Source organism: Microtus ochrogaster, chromosome 18 (assembly GCF_000317375.1).
Source record: "Microtus ochrogaster isolate Prairie Vole_2 chromosome 18, MicOch1.0, whole genome shotgun sequence".
Lineage (NCBI taxonomy): Eukaryota > Metazoa > Chordata > Mammalia > Rodentia > Cricetidae > Microtus > Microtus ochrogaster.
Window position 1 is genome coordinate 58,571,322 of NC_022020.1, and position 13,367 is coordinate 58,584,688.

The 13,367-nt window shown below is 45.5% G+C and overlaps 1 pseudogene; it reads left to right on the top strand.

Moving 5' to 3' along the window:
- Positions 1-289: 289 nt before the first annotated feature.
- On the top strand, positions 290-1,467 carry LOC102001472 (annotated as a pseudogene).
- Positions 1,468-13,367: the final 11,900 nt, after the last annotated feature.

The window sequence follows — 13,367 nt, forward strand, 5'->3', positions numbered from 1 at the left end:
GTAGGACACTTGTGTCTTAAAATGTATTGAGTTACTGCTTGGTGATGGCACATAACTTTAATCCCAGCACTTGGGAGTCAGATGCAAGTGATCTCTGAGTTCAAGGCCAGTTGGTCTACAGAGCAAGTTCGTATACTTGCAAGACAAGCATTTGTGAATGGCCAGAGGGTCTTTGAAGAAATCAAATAAGCTCTCTTGAGTCACCCCCGTGCAGCCTAGGCTTGGCATGAGACTCAGACATGCTCCGTTCTCACCCTGCTCTGTGCTGCTTCTTGGTTTTCCTGTCAAGATGCCTGAGGAAGTGCACCATGGAGAGGAAGAGGTGGAGATCTTTGCCTTTCAGGCAGAAATTGCACAGCTCATGTCCTTCATTATCAATACTTTCTATTCAAACAAGGAAATTTTCCTTTGAGAGCTGGTCTCTAATGCTTCTGATGCCTTGGACAAGATTCCCTATGAGAGCCTGACAGAGCCTTCCAAGTTGGACAGTGGTAACGAGCTAAAAGTTGACATCGTCCCCAACCCTCAGGAGTGGACACTGACTTTGGTGGATACAGGCATCGGCATGACCAAGGCTGACCTCATAAACAACCTGGGAACCATTGTTCAGTCTGGCACAAAGGCTTTCATGGAGGCTCTGCAGGCTGGTGCAGACATCTCCATGACTGGGTAGTTTGGAGTTGGGTTCTACTCAGCCTGTCTGGTGGCAGAGGAAATGACTGTGATCACAAAGCACAATGACGAAAAGCAGTAAGCCAGGGAGTCCTCTGCTGGTGGGTCCTTCACAGTGCGTGCCGACCATGGTGAGCCCATTGGCCGGGGCACCAAAGTGATCTTTCATCTCAAAGAAGACCAGACAGAATACCTGGAGAAGAGGAGGGTCAGGAAGTGGTGAAGAAGCACTCACAGTTCATAGGCTATCCCATCACCCTATATCTGGAGAAGGAACGAGAGAAGGAGATCAGTGATGATGAGGCAGAGGAAGAGAAGGGTGAGAAAGAGGAGGAAGATAAGGATGATGAGGAGAAGCCTAAGATTGAAGATGTGGGATCGGATGAGGAGGATGACAGTGGCAAAGATAAGAAAAAGAAAACAAAGAAGACTAAGGAGAAATATATTGATCAGGAAGAGCTGAATAAGACTAAGCCCATTTGGACCAGAAACCCTGATGGCATCACTCAAGAGGAGTATGGTGAAGTCTATAAGAGCCTCACCAATGACTGGGCGGACCACTTGGCAGTCAAGCACTTCTCTGTGGAAGGCCTGTTGGAATTCAGAGCATAGCTCGTCATTGTGCGGTGAGCTCCCTTTGAACTTTTTGAGAACAAGAAGAAGAACATCAAACTCTATGTCCATCATGTGTTTGTCATGGACAGAATAGCAGGATTGGGCATTGTTGGTTTGTTCAGCCTCATTTCTCATAGGACCCAGAACCACTTCTCCAAGGAGGTTCTCACAGTGGGCTAAACCCTACCACATCAGTCACTAGTTAAGAAAATGTCACTGACTCTTACCATACAATAATATAAGATGGGAGGAGATAGCTCTCAGTCAATCTCATTCTGAGAATTCCTGAAGGTATGATCGCCACTTTGGACTGAGGTAGAGGTAAGAGCCAGTGGCTGGCTGTTTTGCATTTCTGACCTTCAGGCAAGCTTTACTTATCAAAATACAAATGAAATATCACTACACATGACATAACACTAGGACTAGCCTTTCACTGCACTGCATTTGCTTGTGCTGACTGTAAGCACCACTTTGTGTGTGAATTGCTTTAGTCATAGAAATGAGAAGTGCTGTTTACACTGCTCTTCCTGCCCCATTACTCTGATCAGAACTTCCAGCATTTCCTTTATCTGTGAAGGCTTAGCTTTACTGCATGGCATGAGTCCATGATCCTTTTCTCATTGTCACATGCATGTACATATATACATACATGTATACATATATATACACATATATATATTCCTATATGTGTGCTCTTGATATCTTGACTATTTTGTGAAGACCTTCTTCTCTGGTTGCATCTATTAGGGGTTTTACTACCATTTGTATTTTAATATTTACTCATTCTTTAGATTTGAGGATTTTTTCTGCTGTAATTTCATTGAATAAATTTCCTTTGCCTTTGGTATTTATTTAAGTTCCTGTCTGCACCATGGATTCTTAGACTTGTTCTCTTTATGTCCTAGGATTTAATGTCCTAGAGTTTCTTAGATATTGATATGAAATATTATTGGATGATAATAACAAAAATATAGTTTGTGTTTTCTATTTGTTAAGGTATGATCTGTGGCCCTGGATATGGTCTCTTGTTGACTGAGGTTTCTGTCCTGCCCAGTTCCCACAGTCATTAAGTCTCAAAGAAATCACACAAAGGTCTACATTAGTTATAAACTGACTGGCCCAGTATCTCAGGTTCTTCTCATTAACTAATTCTTCTAACTCATATTAGCCCATAATTCTTGTCTATGTTGGCCACGTGACTTGGTACCTTTTTCAGCAAGGCAGTCACATCTTTCTTCCTTTGCGCCTGGGTCAGGACTGCAGAATGCGCTTCCCTCTTCCTAGAATTCTCATTGCCCTGCCTCTACTTCCTGCTTGGTAATCCTGCCTATACTTCCTGCCTGGCTACTGGCCAATCAGCATTTATTTAAAATATACGTGACAGGGTACAGACTGTTGTCCCACAGCAGTCTCTTGGTTAGTATTCCATGTGTGTGTGAGAAGAATTTGTATGCTGTTGTTGTTGAATGGGGTATTCGGTAAGTGACAGCTAAATCCAGTTGATTGGCAGTGCTGTTCAGTGCAACTCTGTCACATTGCTTCTTCTGCTGTGTATTGTCAATTACTGACTGAGGGCTGATGAAGTTGCTGCTGTTATCAGTGAATGTGTTGATAGTTTATTGTAGTATTTTACCAGCCTTGATTTTCATACCTTCTAGTCTTTTGCTTGGTCACATGTGTGGGTCTTAGAAACCCATTTTTTAAATGAAGACAAACAGACTAAGAGGAAGGAGCAAAAGCATCATATATACCTTGAGAACACTAATCAGGAAAGAGAGCTGGAGCAATCAGTACTATACAGAATTTAACTTCCCACGCCAAAGTCGGGAAACGCGCTGCTGTTGACTACAGCTCAGTCCCAGGCACCTCTGTCCCTTTATTCCTGCCTACCTCACCCTCTGCTTTAACTGCTGTGATGCTCCCTAAATGAGCAAATTGTAAAATATTTAATCAGGTTCTCAAATTTGTTTTACAAAACTGCTAATCTTGAGTATGAGCAGGCTTGAAAAAATGCCTTTGTATTCTGGGAAAGGTGAATTGCCAACATCACTGGTGTTTCTCAATAAAGAATAAATGAGATGAAATAATTAAATAACATTTAAGCAAAGTAAACTTCAGAACAAGCAAAATTACCAAGGAGGCATTAGGGATAAAAGTGTCAGTTCTCCAAGAAGACTCAAAAATCTCTAAGGTATATATGCCTCGTGACAGGAGATCCAGACACATGAGGCAAAAAAATGATCTTCAGAAACAGATAAGCACACTCATAGGTAGCCAACAGCACTCAGTCAGTAATCAGCAGATGGAGAAAACTCAGTGTGAACAGAGTTAAGCTGAACAACACCATCAATCAATTGGATTTAAGTGGCATTTACAGGATACATCATCTAACAACAGCAGAATACAAATTCTTCTCAAGCACACATGGACTGCTAACCAAGAGACCATAACCAGAGTCATAAATCATATGTTGATAAATATAAAGCAGAAACCAAAGTATACTCTTGGATCAACAAGGTATTAAGCAGAAAATCAACAACAGAATGATATCTATAAATCTCAAAACATTTGGAGACTAAATAACTTGCTTCTAAATAACACATGTGTAAAAAAAAAATCAAAGAGGGCTCGAGAGATGGCTCAGTGAATTGCTTCCAAGCAGGCCTGACAATCTGAATTTGATCCCCAGAAAGGAAAGGGGGAAAGGGGGGGAGAACTGACTCCCCAAGTTGTTCCCTACATCCACACATCCACATGCACAGAATAGGACATGCACCTGCCCTGCACTTACCTCTCTCTCTCTCTCTCTCTCTCTCTCTCTCTCTCTCTCTCTCTCTCTCTCATATATATATATATATATATACACACAAATACAGTTTAAAATCAAAAAGAAAATTAAAAATATTTCAAGAAAAGGAAAATAAAAACTTAACCTAACTAAACATATAGTTTATAACTCAACAGGAAATTTTAAATAAAGCTATGGGAAGTTGAAATTACCTGGCCCGAGTGAGAAGGAAACACAGAGCATGCAATAAACCTGCTTAGGAGTTTATTAGAGGCATGTACAGGCCTGCGGAAGTCAGTGTGCGGGGGGGGGGGGGGGGGGGGGGTAGGGGATGATGGTCCAGCTTTTAAAAACTGCCTAGCTGGGGGGTTGAGGTGGCTACATCATATGCAGATGACAAGGCTCACACATGTGTCCAAGGGCTTAGCTGGGTCATACGTGGATGATATAATCCACACGTGGGTCATGTGGGACCCTTTAACATCCTCAGGGGCCCTTAGGCACTTCTGCCCGAGGGCTTGTCTGCATATGCATGGCCCCTAGAACCTGAAACCTTATTGTGTCTGAAATCATTACAGAAGTAATTTGGCAATTAAAAAACCAACAAACAAAACGACATACAACTATGACAGTACTCAAGAACAGCCCTCCTGAGAACTGCATGGCCGGATATGTGAAGGTTTATGTCCATGCAAAACCTGAACTTGAATGGAGCTTAATTCATAAGAGATACAAACTGGACATCAAGATTTACTTTCCTAGAGGGCATGATTAATGACTGGGGACACAGGTGGTATGATGGAAGACTAGTCATCAATGAAAAGAAAAAGCCCACAGATGTATACAATGTTATGGGTCTGGGATCATTCCGAGGTTCACCAGTCTGATGATGAATAAATTTCAAACAAAGGTTTTATTCAGATAAGTGCCAGATCTACACCTGAGATCCAAGATTCCCAAGGTGTAGCACCAAGTTACACAGGTGGGGGCGTAGAAAGGCAGCGCTCACAAAGCTGCGTACTCCCTTCCTTAGGACACTTAGAGGCAAGAAAGCTTGTGTACGGAAGTGAAAACACAAGGCTAGTCATCTCACCCGAACAAGTTTCTTTAAAATTGTACAAGACCAGGCAATTACAAGAACAGCCCTCAGCATTCCTGGAAGTTGTCTGTCCTTGGCAAGTGGTGCTGGCAGGTTAGAGGCACTTTGTTCTACAGATCTCTTAAGCACAGTCGTTTAAACTTAATGTCAACCAGCACAATAGCAGCCCAGTGAATCTGCAGAGTTGTAGTTGAGTGGAAAATGTCAATCTCAAAAGGCTTCATTGTAGCCAGGCATCATGACCGCACCCTTGACCTCAGCACTCTCAAGAAGTAGACAGGTCATTGCATGCTTGAGGCCAGCCTGATGATAGAGTGAGTTCTGGTTAGCCAGGCTACATAGTGAGACCCTAATCTTCAAAAATAATAAGCAAGATAAATTAGAAAACTACAAACATTGCAGAAGGGCCCTTAGCCAACAAAACCTTGCTATAGCTGAATGACAAGTTAGAATGTCAGTATTTCTTGAAACAATAATTTAGATTCTTTGCTTAAAAGATGAATTTACATGTAATAATGAGATTTTAAAAACATTTTCATGATCTAATTGGAATATTCTTTAATTTTACAAATGCATCAAGTAAAGGAAAGTAGGAATGTCATAACACAATATTCAAAGTAGAGGGTCCTTAAGAAATTTTTGTGCATCCATTTCAACAAATAGAAGGAAACAGAGGCACAAAAAGGTGAGATCATTTGCCTTCATGCCTATGAACTGGTTTAGTTACTGTATATTCAGTAAATACCCAGCGCCCTCTGCTGTGCAGACTGCTGCAAAGATTGTAAACAAAAGCACAAACCCACTGTTTTTCTCGTAGGAGGGAGAAAGGTAAAGAAATTAAGTAAAAAAACCTATTTGAGAGACACTGATGCAGAAATACAGGGCCTAAAGCCTCGTCTTGGTGTATGCAGAAGGAAGGCAGACACTTTCTCTGGGGAAGGAAAGAGAAGTAAGCAGGGAAGATGTGGAGAAAACACAAAGTGACAAACACCTAGTCTGGCTGGGGCCCCACAAAACAGAGAGAGATAGCGGGCACTCAGCCACAGCGCCTGTTCCCAGGGAGATTAGAAAACAGACTCTCAAGTGGAGTTTATCTGCCGGCTCCATCTGCTCTTTCGCTGGGAAGGGTACACCTGGTGGCGAAACCCTCCCAACAACTGGGAAAGACCAAGCCCTGTGACCGGCTTCTGTTAAGTTTGGAAGTGAGCCACACGTTTTAGGTCTCCCTGAGTCAGGCCTGGGAACTGGCACCCCGTCCTGGAATAGAGGCAACCCTGACACTCCCTCAGGAGAGAAGACAGACCTGGTACCTCTCTAGGGGTAGATGTAAAGGTCCCTTTTTCTTTTTTCTTTTTTTTTCTTTTAAAGATTTATTTATTTATTATGTATACAACATTCCTTCCATGTATGTTTGTATGCCAGAAGAGGGCACCAGATCTCATTATAGATGGTTGTGAGCCACCATGTGGTCGCTGGGAATTGAACTCAGGACCTCTGGAAGAGCAATCAGTGCTCTTAACCTCTGAGCCATCTCTCCAGCCCAAAGGTCCCCTTTTCAATTCCTGAGTAGACCCTCAGACTCTGATCTCATCTGTGTCTCAGAATCTGGCTGCTTGCTCATGTGAAGCCCCGATGAGCCTCGTCATAGGTACCATGACCAAGAAGCAAGTTGGGGAGGAAAGTGTTCACTCGGCTCATACTACAGCCTTACTGTTTATCACCTTAGGAAGTCAGGACAGGAACTCACCCAGGGCAGGATCCTGGAGGAGGAGGAGGAGCGCTGCTTACTGACTTGCTCAATCCACCTTCTTATAGAACCCAGGACCACCAGCCCAGGGATAGCACCAGCCACCCTGGGCTGGACCCTCCCCCACCGACCACTAGATGAGAAAAGGCCACATAGCTGGATCTCACGAAGGCATTTCCTCAGCTGAGGCTCCTTCCTCTGGTGACCCTAGCTTGTGCCAAGTAGACACACAGACAGGATAGCAGCTACTTACTTACCCTGCTTTAGTATAGCAGCATGCTGGTTCCGACTCCATGAAGACAACCTTGGTGGAAGCCCTTACCTGAGTATAACGAGCGCAGTGGCCAATCAATGACCCATGTTTACCACGTGCGCTGATGGAGTTGCGACAGCCACTTTACTGCAGCCCCCTTCCTGGTTGCTGCTGTTGTTTCCTGTTTTAATCAACAAGAGCAGGTCTCTGGACGGCATCTCACCATACTTGTTTCTGGTAAACAGAACACATGTCTTCCCCCAGGAGGTCATTCTCCTGTTGGCGCAAATCAATTTAAGAGAAATTTATTTATTAAAACAATCTTTCCTCATCTTACATACCAATCAATCCCAGTTCCTACTCCCTCCTCTCCTCCTGCCCACCCACCCCACTTCCCCTCACCCCGCCCCCATCCACTCTCAGAAAGGAAAAGGCTTCCTATGCACTCCATCACTTTGAGGCAGGACCGCGGCTCTCCCCCACATCTGGGCTCACAGTTGTGTGTACACAGGTGTGCCGAGCATGTGCGTGCAGTCAGAGGACAACCTGTACGAGTCAGTTCTCCCCTCCCGCTTTGTGAATGCCTAGGATGGCAGTCCGAATTCAGGCTTGGCAGCAAGCACCTTTACCCACTGAGCCATCCTCCATTCAAACTTTGTGTGATTCCCCCCTTGCCTTTTAGGTTAACATCTCATAAATGTTAATACCTCATAACTGAGAATTTCTGGAAGGCCCCCACCCATCCTGCCGGTGGTGGGGGTGAGATGAGTAAACCAGGCCCCGGGCTCTGCAGTGGGCTCCCAGGGATGCATGATCGCTGCAGGACTCGGCTCTCCAGCTGTGATTCAGCTGTTATCATCCTAATAAGAACAGCTGTGCTTACTGCACCAGTCCCTTGCAAGATCAGGCCAGCTGCCACTCCTTCCTAGGCATGGGGCTGGGTCACCAGACCCTCACCTAAAAGGACAACCACTTACCCCTCTTGGCCCTAGCCCCAGTTGCACATGGTATTGGGAGGTGCTAGGGGACACTAGAGACGGATGGTCACTGGAGGAGGGACTGTATTGATGCAGCTGTTAGATTAGCACTCAGGCCATGCTGGACACCCACACTCCTGAAATAAAGCCCAATAAACCACTGGTTCACCAAGCTGGACGTGGATGGAATGGTTACTCTGGTCCGTTGTTGGTGCCCTATAGTGTACACGCCTCCTCAAGGAAGGTTTACAGAATGTTTACTCATGAGCAAACAGACAGGGAAAAGCGGCAACAAATGAACCTGAGGGCAGAACAAGGACAAAAATTTTCTCTTAAGATTGAAAATGCCATTTATAAAAAATGAGTAAGCAGTGTGTTGTTTTGCTTGACAAGGAAGGCCAAGTGATGTTTTTCTCGCATCTTAGCAACTGCACGTGAATCTACTGATATTTTAATTATCTTCTGTGTCCTGCGGCCCCGGCTCTGCCACAGCCGGAATATGTAGGTTCAAATTAAGACTCTATTGTTCTATTTACAGTAACACTCAGGAGTCAAAACCTGCTAGCTCAGAGAGGTTGAGTAGCAACTAGCTGTCCTTGCTTTTTGGCAGGAGACACTGCAAGAGACAGACTCTCCCAGCGTCCCAGAACCAAAAGGAAGCTCCAAACTCAAGTTCCCGCCCTTTCCTTCCTGTGCATCTTCTCTCTCCAAATTGCTGGCTTCTCTATGACCAGTTCCATTCCGCTGGCTGCTGGTTCTGTCCCCCAATTCAAGGTTTAGCTTTAGGGCAATCTCCGGATTGTCAGAGTACAATCAAAACTGCCAAGATCGGTGGTTTTAAAATTAATACCTTCACTATTCTCTTTATTAGCTGCATACCTAAATGAACATCATTGGTAAAATAAATATAAAACTGAATAAATGGCCCAAGGGTTTCTTGAAGGTGGCGGAGTGCTGGCTTCTCGTGTGTAAGGCCCTGGGGTTTGAAAAGGCTGGGGTGGGGGGCAGCAGACCAGAACCCTGACAGAGATCACACCTTAGTTTCACTCCACTAGAATGGGACAGAGCTAAGTAAGCAGGTCTCATGAAAACCACAACTTATGGGTGACCATCAGCAAGCACCCCCAAAACAAAAGCCCTTCAGCTAGCTCAGCAGACTTATGCAGGCTAAAGATAGCTTTCCCTACCCGGATGCTGGAAGGTCCCTAACCACTAGACTTTACACCAATCAGCTCCCAAACTAATCTTTCCTCCACCCATCAACCCCAGATTAATCCCTCCTCTCTGGAATTCCCCTAATTCCGCTTAAAAGGAGTCTCTGACCTTCTTTGGGGCTCGCTCTTTTGCCATCCCAACATTGGAATCAATAAAGCGCTCTTGCTGCATACGTGGTTGTTGGTTTTCTTTGGGGGCTTTTCTCATTCTAACAATTGGGGTGCGTTGACGGGGAGGCCCTCCAGAGACACCCCTGCCCCATGCTGAGCATCTGATAATCTGGCCGGTTGGTAAGTGCAGTGAGTACTCTTTGTCTTGTCTTGATCTGTCACCGTTCTCTGATTGTCACTGTGCAGAGGGTTTTACCTGTTCTCTTTCTCTGGGAAGCTTGAGCTAACTGAATCTGGAGGCTGAGGTTTGCCTGGCAGACTCACTAGAGGCACCTCCACCACGTGAGCTGGGAGACCTGGGTCCCTTTGGTTGAATGGAGAATACAGGTTGCGCCTGTTGCAAAACAGAGCTCCCAGGGATGCCTCCTGTCAGCCTGTGCCGATTCCTGGTTTCTTTTTCATGCGCCGAAACAGTACATTTCTGTCAGTGTTATTTTCGTGTCTTCTTGTCTGTAATGTTACCTCATTCCTTCTCTTAGGAGTGGGTCAGTCAAACTCAGCTTCCTACCTCGAGTCTTAGTTTGAACCGTTCCAAGGACTTTCAAACCCAAGCTGCTGACTTGGGGCTCATTGCCTGGAGGGAGTGGGGGTGTGCTTGATAAGGACATGGCAGGACTTTGGTGCCTCACAGAAAATCTGCAGTTGATCATTGGGGTGGCCTGTACAGGGAAGGTGACAATCTTTTTTTTGTAGAATACTGACTGCCAGGCAGACACTCTGTGCCAGCGCTGCTAGCTGTTGCTGTGCTCCCTGCTCCCTTAATTCACTGTGGACCAAGGTCCTTGCAGCCAGTTACTTCCTCTTCACCCTTTTCTGACACTGACACACACACAGTTTTGTTCATTCAGATCCAATGGGTTATAAATATTTGCCATTATTTAGAGGGGTGGGTTACAAATGATCACTGGTTAGAGTAAGAGGGGGAAAAAAAAACCCTGCTAGCCTCAGATGTTTTTTGTTGGTGCAGGTTTTTATGTGATTTGTTATGGCATATGTATGCTTCTGTTCTTGTTTAAAGTATTATAGGTATACAATATTCTAGAGTACTAAAGGAAACCACAAGAAGGACTTTGATAAAAGTTTTTATGGCGTCTGAAAAAAAGGCAGAGACTAAACTACTGAAGAGAAGAGAAAGAAGAAGAGAAGGCTGTCTGAAGTGAGAAAGACTGGCCGGACCAGAGGGGCAGAGATAGGAACTGAGGAGTATAGCAAGCTGTAGGACAGAGGAGACACGAGATTTGAGCATGTTATGTTAATCCTGCTGTTTTCTTCATTAAAAATAAAATAAAACAAAGCTGATTCACTACAAAATGTTTGTGTTGGGAATGTGGTCACACTCTTTAAAGGAGAGAGGGGGGATAGACCACTGCCTGCTGCACCCCTGTACCCTATCTTTCTTTCTCCAGGCAACTTGGAGAAAGAGTTTTCTATCCCGGCACCTTACCCCCAGGCACCCCAGGATGAGAGGTCCTAGAGGGCAGAACGGAAGGGATGGAGGGGCCCCCAACACGTTTCTAACTGTGCCAGTCCTCTTCACCACTGAGGAGAGGGACCAGATTATAACAGAGGCTCAGAAATTGGTTCCAGGCCCAGATGGAAGACCCGCCACCAATGCAGACCTCATAAATGTTGGGTTTCCTGTGATGTGACCCAACTGGGATTTCAACACGGAGAGAGGTAGGGAGAGGCTCAAACTCTACCTCCAGACTAAAATGGAGGTGTGTCCGGGCAGCTGCGAGGTGGCCCATAAATTTGCCCAGTTAGTCAGGTACTCCAAGGGCCTGAAGAAACACCAGGAACATTCCTAGAGAGGCTGATAGAAGCTTGTAAGACCTATACACTTATGGATGCAGAAAGAAGCACCAGAGAATCTCAGTCAGCCTGGCTTTTGTCAACCAGTCAGCACCAGATACCCACCGTAAATTGCAGAGATTCGAAGGTTTTGAAGATAAGAGGTTGGCTGAACCTTATCTCAGTTGCTGAGAAAGTATTCAGTAATAAGGAAACCCCAGAAGAAAGTAAACAAAGGGGCTCACAAAAGCTTTAGAAAGACAGATGCAAGGGCTTACCAAGATCCTTCTAGTTGCATCAAGCAGCCCAGCGGTTAGGAGACAGACAAGAGCCTTGGGAGACTCACTGCATAAAGGAAAGGGCCAGAAGCAGGGACTGTGCAAGAGGCCTAGTCTGCAGAAAGACCGATGTGCTTACTGTAGGAAGCTGGGTCATTGGAAGAAGGAATGCCTTGAATGACAGGGCTCAAGCGAAGGTACTGAAACTGGAAGAAATGAGTGACTGAAGGAGACAGGGCTTGGAGCCCCTCTCCAGGAGCCTTGGGTAACCCTAAAGGTGGAGAAACCCATAGATTTTCTGGTAGATACCAGAGCACAACACTCCATTCTAAAACAACCCCTAGGCAAAATGTCACCAGAACAGTCCTGGGTGCAGGGGGCTACAGAGATGAACCGGCACTCATGCACTACTTGAAGCTCAATAGACACAGGAAAGGGCCGAGTGACCCACTCTTTTATGGTCGTCCCTGAGTGCCCATACCCACTTCTGGGAAGAGACAATAGAGACCTGCTCCAGAATTGACCCAAACAGAAACCTGGGCTGGCAGCCCCCCCCCCCCAATAATACAGCTGAAAGCTGGGGCAATGCCAACATGTGCCAAACAATACCCAATGCCCAGAGAGGCCAAGCAGGGGATCACTCCCCATATTAGGTGCCTCAGAGGCCTGGGTATTTTGGTCCCTTGCCAGTTAGCCTGGAACATGCTCCTATTGCCAGTTAAAAAGCCCAATTCCAATTACTACAGACCAGTGCAACACCTGCCACTGGCTCCAGCCAGTCAGCCTATGCCTGCTTTCCAATGGGCGTATCCAGAGGACGGATTCAATGGACAGCTGCTGACCTGTGCAGAGCACAATGCCCGTCTGCGCTCTATGCGCTACCATACAGTTTGCGAGCTTCAGGCAAGGGGCTGGAGGTTGAAACACACAAAGATTCACACAGAGACAGGGACATGGACCTCTAGTCACTGGTAAGAAGCCCCTTATTCAATAGCACCAGGGAGGCTTTATATACCCAACAGTCAGGTGGGCCGACAGGTGAAAACCTTATCTTCTGATCCTCAAGGCCAAGGCAACACGTGCTCTCGTGAGGCAGAGCTGGTAAACAACTTTGACACAGCTTTCAGTAACTCAAATCAGAAGGAAAGTAAAGATCTCTAGCACGGAAGAGCAGCTGGAGGCCAGGACTCCAATGGTCCCAACAGACCAAGGGTTCAAGAACTCTCCTATCATCTTTGATGAAGCACTCCATGAGGACTTGGTGAATACCAAGCCCACCCCAAAATCAGTATGTGGATGACCTCCTAATGGCAGCCGACACCTTGCAAACCTGCAAAGCTGCCACTGATTAATCCCTCCTCTCTGGAATCCCCCTAACTTCGCTTGAAAGAAGCTTGTGACCTTCTTGGGGGGGGGGTGTTCTTTTGCCACCCCAGCACTGGAATCCATGAAGTGCTCTTGTTATTGCATATGTGGTTTTTGGTCTTCTTTGGGGGTTTTTCTCAAACCCTAACAAGTTTGACCTCTAGAACCACAAAAACAAAAAATAAAAACATGACTGCATTTGAATTAAAGAAGACAGCTAATAATGAGTATGCAGGGCCTGTAATTCACTGTGGCAATTGCAGTATGGGACACATTTTTTCTCTACTACAGGGATGAGCCTGGCAAGCAGATGGCACAGCTATTAATAGATCAGACAGCCTCCCCAGGTGCACAAGAGGAACAAGACAAAGTTCTTAGAATCCAATTACCATTTTCT